Genomic DNA, 7,445 nt, shown 5'->3' on the forward strand with positions numbered 1-7,445 from the left:
CGAGCCCGCCCTTCCTCGAGCTTCTCTGAAGTTCACTCACCAGTGTCGGACTCGAGAATCAAAGCGTCCGAGTGCGGCCCAGTCTCACCGGCTGGCCCCCGAAGCAGTGCTGACAGGCAGAACCATGGAGAAGAGTCCCTACAGGCCTAGAGAGGCAAAGCTCCAGCGGCGGCCGAGGCAGCAGCGGATACGTAGGAAGGAAGCGTTTCCGGGGACAGCGTAGGGGGCGGGGCTGAGATTGCGCAGGCGTAGGGGTGCAGTCTTCGGCGGACCCCCTAAAGCGGGGATGGGGGCGGGTTTTAGGGCGGCACCGAACCGAAGTTTGCACATGCGCACAATAAAGAATGAAGGCGAACGGAAGTGAGGCGTGAGCGCGGTGGAGCTTGCGTGCCCTCTAGAGGGGGATCTTGGGGAAAGAAGGGTAGCTGGGGTGGAAGATGGACGGGTGGCAGTGGGCGAGGGAAAGATGTCTGGGAATTAAGGGATTGATTACGTCGACTCTGTTTTCAACCTAGATTCCCAGCGTTTTCTTTCGCCTAAAGTCCGGGGTGACTTAAAATGAACCTGCCAGCAATTCCACACATGATTTCGCCCCTGTTTCCTTAGATAAAACTAAGGGTCAGAGAAGGAAAGCAACATACTGTCTCAAAGACAGTGGCAATCAAAATCAGAATTCACCTGTGCCCAACACCACAGCATTGATTTCGGGCCTATAGAGTGGTTAGGAAGATTTGGACACTTTCAAATGAAACAGCTCTGCTCTCAGACACAATCTTACTGTGTTAGAAGGCAAAGTACTGGGTGTTTTATAATGTATCCATTTATATTTATATACCCATATGTATTTATTAAGGGGGAGGAAGCAGAGGTTCTGAATTCATACCTAGAAGCAGATCCACATTCTGCCTTCCACCCTGACTGTGAGCATGTCATGCTCACCATGACTTCTCTTCTGAGTCTAAATACTGTGGACAGTCAGTAAATATTTGCTGAATGAGTCAAGAATAGAGAAAGGGCAACAGCAAATTGATGAATCATTTCATTCCTGCCCCAGCGGACCAAAACCCCTCAATTTCATTGATCCTACGTTTTCCTTTTCCGGAATGGAAAGAAGGGAAGTAACTGGTTCCACGAAAAAAAAAAAAATCCAGGTTTTAGAGCCTGCTGTACTAGTTGTGTGACTAGTACACTTCCTTCTTTAAACCTCAGCTTCCCTGTTTCTGAAACGTAAAGTTAGACAAGATTAATGTTTTCCATCATTTAATCTACTCTCCTTTAATTACTTCCCAGTTAAAACAACTTATCAAAGACCCATGTCACTTGCACATCAGAATTTCTGAACAGCATGTGATAAGCATGATAGCACCTTGAGCTGATACAATTTCAGACAAAAGTAAAGAACCTTGATACTCTATCAAGAGTAAGTCAGGATTCCCATCATGGCTCAGCAGTGACAAATCTGACTACTAGCCATGAGGACACAAGTTTGGTCCTTGGCCTTGCTGAATGGGTTAAGGAGCCAGGGGCGTTGCCACAAGCTGAGGCGTAGGTTGCAGACACGGCTCTGATCTGGCGTTGCTGTGGCTGTGGTGTAGGCCAGCAGCTACAGCTCCAGTTTGACTCCCAGCCTGGGAACTTCCATATGCCGCAGGTGCGGCCCTTAAAAAAAAAAAAAAAAAAAAAAAGAGGATGTGATTTCGCTTATTATTTGGAAATGTTGTAAACAGTTCCCTTGGACTCCAGTTTGCAGGTCATTAAAGCCCAAAGACATGAGGTGCTTTCCAGCTCAACTGTTCTTTTAGGCCCCTCAGTTGAGCTCAGCAAATCTCTCTCGTTCATGGATGACTCAGATGATTTAATGTTTCTGCGAAAACATCATCTGTTTGTTAAGTATCTACATGATCTTATTTATTTCTCACAATCCGGGAAGGTAGATATTCCCTACTTTTTTTTTTTGTCTTTTTATCTTTCTGCCTTTTCTAGGGCCGCTCCTGCAGCACATGGAGGTTCCCAGGCTAGGGGTCTAATTGGAGCTGTAGCCACTGGCCTACGCCAGAGCCACAGCAAAGCGGGAACCAAGCCGTGCCTGCGACCTACACCACAGCTCACAGCAATGCGGGATCCTTAACCCACTGAGCAAGGGCGGGGATTGAATCCACAACCTCGTGGTTCCTAGTTGGATTTGTTAACTACTGCGCCACGACAGGAACTCTGATATTCCCTACTTTAAAGGTGAGGAGGAGCTCCCTGGTGGCTCAGTGAGTTAAGGATCTGGTATCATTATTGCTGTGGCTTAGGTCACTGCTGTGGCTCAGGGTCAATCCCTGGCCTGGGGACTTTTGCATGCCATGGGTGGGGCCAAAAAATAAATAAAGGTAAGGAAAGGGAAACTCCAATAGGGAGTGTGACTGTACCTAAATCAGAGAGCTCAAGGGAAACTGAGCTGGGATTCAAACCCAGGGCATCTGACTCTAAACGCCAAGGTATCATTCCAGAATTAAGGGGAAAAAAAGTGGAGAAGAAAAGGAAGGACGGAGACAGCGGTGGGGCAGTGGAAAGAGGAAAAGGAGCAGTGAATCCTTAGGCTCAAGTGGTTCTGGGGTGAGGGATTAAGGAGAGATTGGAGGAGAGGCTGAGGAAAAGTGCTTGGAGAGGTTCAGTTTAGTTTTGGCAAGCAGCTTCCTCTTCCTTCCAGGGGCTCAGTGGTATGGCTTTTTCAGAGTCAGGCCCCCTCAAGTTGGCTGGCCGCTGGGCCTTCTCCACCCCATCTCCACCCACAGAGGGAAGGCATTCCCTCCCCTTTCTCCTGAAATGGAAAGGCAGCTGGCAGCCTGAGGCGCCCGGGCCAGCTGGGTCGCTGGGGCCTGAGTCACCCCTGGATCCTGGAGCTCACCTTAGGGAAACCCCCACGGACTTGCCGGATAGTTTTTTGCAATTTCCTTTTCCCTGCAGAATTTCAGCTCTTGAATTCCTACCTTTACAAGCCCTGGAAATGGGCACTATCCCTTGTCTTACTTTGGTTGCGGTAAGGAAACCAAGAGCTGGGGAAAAACCACAGTAACTCCATTGAGAATGACTACTACAGGCAGTCTGGATAAGAAGGAGCTTTGGGTCCAGTCCACAACGCCTGTGCTAGGACTCCACTGACTTGCCCTGTGCCGTTGAGCAAGTCCCATGCTGGTCTTAGAATCCCAAACTGTAGAATGAAAGAAGGGCTTTGGACTCCAACTTCCCTTTTTTTTTTTTTTTTTGTATTTTCTAGGGCTGCACCCATGGCACATGGAGGTTCCCAGGCTAGGAGTCTAATCGGAGCTGTAGCCGCAGGCCTACACCACAGCCACAGCAACGCTGGATCCTTAACCCACTGAGCGAGGCGAGGGATGGAACCCGCGACCTCATGGTTCCTAGTCCACTGCGCCATGACGGGAACTCCAGAAGTCTGTAAATTCAGAGAGCTCCCCGAGTGATTCAGAGGGAATCTCACATTTGGTACAGGACCAGATGATCTCTAATTGACCTCAAACCACCTCCTCCTTCCTACAGAAAATGGCTCTGTGATCTTGCCACGTCCACTGCTCTCTTCGGACGTCAGGGCTTCCCCGCCCCCCCATCTGTAATATGAGGGCGCTGGACTAAAATAGCGATCTCCAAAGGCCTTTCCCACGCTGCCATGTTTGTAGTTTCCAAACTTATGAATGAAATTTTAAACTTTAGGCCAGAGGCAGAATGACAAACAGCCAGGAGCTTGGACAAATTGTGCTCTGGGTGCTGAGGAGGGGAGTGCCTCTGCTCACTTGGTCATTTATGTCACTGCCACCCTGGGCTCCCACTGGGGGCAGGTGAGGATAACTCCTGCTGGGGTCACTTTCTAGACCCACCCCTGTAAATCCCTTGGGAAATGCCCTCTTTTTCTTTTTCTTTTTTTCCTGTCTTTTTAGGGCCACATCCTCGGCATATGGAGGTTCCCAGGCTAGGGGTCGAATCGGGGCTGTAGCCACCGGCCTATACCACAGCCACAGCCAACCCATATCTGAGCCGAGTCTGCAGCCTACAACGCAGCTCAGAGCAACACTGGATCCTTAATCCACTGAGCGAGGCCAGAGATCAAACCCACGTCCTCATGGATACTAGTTGGGTTTGTTCCCGCTGAGCCACAATGGGAACTCCGGAAAATGCCCTCTTAGAAGTCGTTGGAACCCTGCCAGTCTTAGAATACGGGTTCGACTAGCCTCTTGCTGGGTGACCTTGGGGAAGTTACTTATCTCTCTGAGTCTCAGTTTCTTCCTCTATGAAAAGAGGATCAGAAGAGTTACTCACGTCATGGGCCGTCCTGAGACTCAAATGTGTGCTTACTCCACTGCCCGGATGTGTAGTCAGCGTTATGTAAACATTAGTACTATTAATTATTGTTATTATTTCTTCCTTGGAATGTGGGCGTGATCATAGCTGTTCTCTCTCCGGTTTACAGCGCGGAACTAAGGAGATACCGAGTGAGCGAGCCCGGTGCCTGGCACCCAGTAGGCGCTCAGTAAAGGTAGTACCTTCTCCTCCTTATACCCCCCTCCCCGCCCCCTCCTCCCACCCCCTCGCTTTCCCCCCTCCCCCGCCCCTAAGCGGCCCTACAGCCCCGCCCCCACACCACGTGATCTTTTTCAGGTCAGGTTTGCTGAAAACAATTCTGGGAGACACGTGTCTTGGGGACAGGTTATGCAACTCTGTACTCACAGTTTTTGGAAACTCCATGTGGGAGGCTAGCATTTGGCTGCCTGTCCTCTGCGTCGTTGGTAATCGGCCTGGGCTCTGGCCAGCGAGTCCCTCTCTCTTAGAAGAGAAACTGGCGAGAATTCGTTCATGGCCTGCCTGGTTTTTTTCCCCTCTGGACTAGGAACCCTTTGCTGCCTCCACTGTTTTAAGGGCTGTGTGTGCCTCTGTTCTCAGGAAGGGTGTTTGCTGAGCCCATCCTGTGTGCCGCACACTTAGGTTATTTCATTTAGTTTTTGATTTAGTTTCCAGAACAAGCCTGTGCATTGGAGGGACAGGGTTTGCCCAAGACCACACCGCCAGTGAGTGTAAGAATTCAAACTCCAACCCAAGTCAGTGTGACTCATTTCATACCCCTTCCCAGGGCACAACAGAAAGAGCACTGGACATTACAGTTGACACACAGCTTTCACTAGATGATCTTATCAGTCCAGCAGCTCTGGGGAAGCAGGTGTATACATTTTCCCCATTTTACAGATGAAGATACTGAGGCTCAGAGAAAGAAGTGACTCAACTCAGTACACAACCAAGGTGTGATTGGTCTTGTCAGCTGGAATGATCAGAATTAAGAACCTTCTGGAGCTTTCATCTTTACACTCTAGTCTCCCACTTCTTTACACCAGAGAGGGTCAAGGAACTAGTTTTCTGTGTCCTGTGCTCAGAGGTCACTGGTTTCTACAAATCACCCCTCTGTGGAAGGTGTAGGATGCCGAGCATTCCAGAGGGTGGCTGGACCTCTGAGCAGAGGGTGTTGTTTCTCTTGAATCAAGAACTCTATTCCAGGGATTGGTTACCAGGTCACAGATACCCTGGAGAGAAGTGAGATTTTCTGAAACAGTTGCCCCAGCTCTTCGGGTTTGCTGACAGTATCATATACTCTCTGCCTCTCCCTAAAAATTACTCCTTGCTCTGACCTTGAAAAATTCAGAGCATTAAGAAGAAAGCATGTTTTCTTCACTTTCCTTTTATCTTCATTTTTTCTTTCATTCATTTCATCATTCATTTGATAAATATTTATTCAGCATCTACTCTGTGCCAGGAACCAGTCTGGGTGGTGCAGATAAAAATGAGTAATGTGGAGTTCCCTGGTGGCTCAGCGGTTAAGGATCTGGCATTGTGACTGCTGTGGCTCTGTTCACTGCTATGGCATGGGTTCGATCCCTGGCCCAGGAACTTCCCCATGCTGCAGGGGTGGCCAAAAAAAATCAATAAAGTGATTAAAGAAAAAAATCTCTGAATTTGCTTTCTCATAGAGGAGACAGACAATAAACAAGTCAACTGGATATCTGGGGAGAATATTCCAGATGGAGGGAACTCAAGTGCAAAGCCCTAAGGCAGGAGTGAGGTGGGCATATTCACGATATAGCAAGGACGCCAGTGTGGCAGGAACTGAGTTAAACAGGGAGAAGCAGAGGCTACACCATCAACCTCCTGCCCAAGAATGGCCAGCTTACAGTTCATGTTCATCTTTTTTTGTTTGCTTTTTGGTCTTTTTAGGACCGCACCTGCAATATATGAAGTTCCCAGGCTAGGGGTCGAATCAGAGCTGTAGCCGCCAGCCTACACCACAGCCACAGCAATGCCAGATCCAAGCTGCCACTGCGACTTGCACTGCAGCTCAAGGCAATGCCAAATCCTTAACCCACTGAGCAAGGCCAGGGATTAAACCCGCATCCTCATGGATACTAGTGGGGTTTGTTACTGCTGAACCACGATGGGAACTCCATGTTCATCTTATAACACCCCTAGGAGGTGAGCAGGGTGGCTGGGTGGGAATAGATTGGGGGGATGGGAAGAAGGGGGCAGATTCACTCATTCATAAATTTTTGTTAAGTGCTGGAGTTCCCATTGTGGCTCGGTGGTTAACAAATCCAACTAGGAACCATGAGGTTGTGGGTTCGCTCCCTGGCCTTGCTCAGTGGGTTAAAGATCCAGCATTGCCATGAGCTGTGGTGTAGGTCACAGACACAGCTTGGATCCTGCATTGCTATGGCTGTGGTGTAGGCTGGCAGCTACAGCTCTGAGTCAACTCCTAGCTTGTGAACTTCCATATGCAGTGGGTTTGGCCCTAAAGAGACCGAAAAAAAAAATTTGTTGAGTTCTTTCTATGCTAGCAGGCACTGGGCTAGCCTCTGGGTATCCAAAACGGACATAGTCCATCCCTTCAGGGAGCTTTTGATCTAGCAGGGGAGATACCCTTTAATAAAGCAGGAAAATCAAGAAATAATTAATAGGCGTTCCTACTGTGGTACAGTGGGTTAAAAAGCCAACTGCAGCAGCTTGGGTCCCTGCGGAGGTTCGATCCCTGGCCTGGTGCAGTGGGTTAAAGGATCCAGTATTGAAAAGAAAAGAAATAGGAGTTCCTGACATGGCTCAGTGGTAACAAACCTGACTAGTATCCATGAGAACGCGGGTTCGATCCCTGGACTCACTCAGTGGGTTAAGGATCCGGCGTTGCCATGAGCTGTGGCATAGGTCGCAGATGCAGCTCAGATATGGCATTGCTGTGGCTGTGGCATAGGCAGGCATCTACAGCTCCGATTTGACCCCTCACCTGGGAACTTCCATATGCTGCGGGTGCGGCCCTCAAAAGACAAAAGAAAAGAAAGGAAATAATTGGATAAATATAAATGGCAGTGAAAGGGCTGAAGAAAGCCATGTAAAAGATCTTGGGCGGGAACATG

General features: G+C 49.1%; 1 protein-coding gene across 2 annotated transcripts in view; it reads right to left on the bottom strand.

The window, feature by feature from the left end:
- Positions 1-248, bottom strand: part of SYS1 (SYS1 golgi trafficking protein) — a 38,771-nt gene extending 38,523 nt beyond the window's left edge. The window contains exon 1 of one of the 2 annotated variants that reach the window (XM_047771014.1): positions 41-248. The gene's annotated coding sequence lies outside the window, so the exon portion shown is untranslated. The remainder of the gene's footprint in view (positions 1-40) is intronic. The other variant, XM_047771013.1, reaches the window with a different exon arrangement.
- Between the last annotated feature and the right edge of the window lie 7,197 nt (positions 249-7,445).

This window comes from Phacochoerus africanus, chromosome 3 (genome assembly GCF_016906955.1).
Source record: "Phacochoerus africanus isolate WHEZ1 chromosome 3, ROS_Pafr_v1, whole genome shotgun sequence".
In the NCBI taxonomy this organism is placed as follows: domain Eukaryota; kingdom Metazoa; phylum Chordata; class Mammalia; order Artiodactyla; family Suidae; genus Phacochoerus; species Phacochoerus africanus.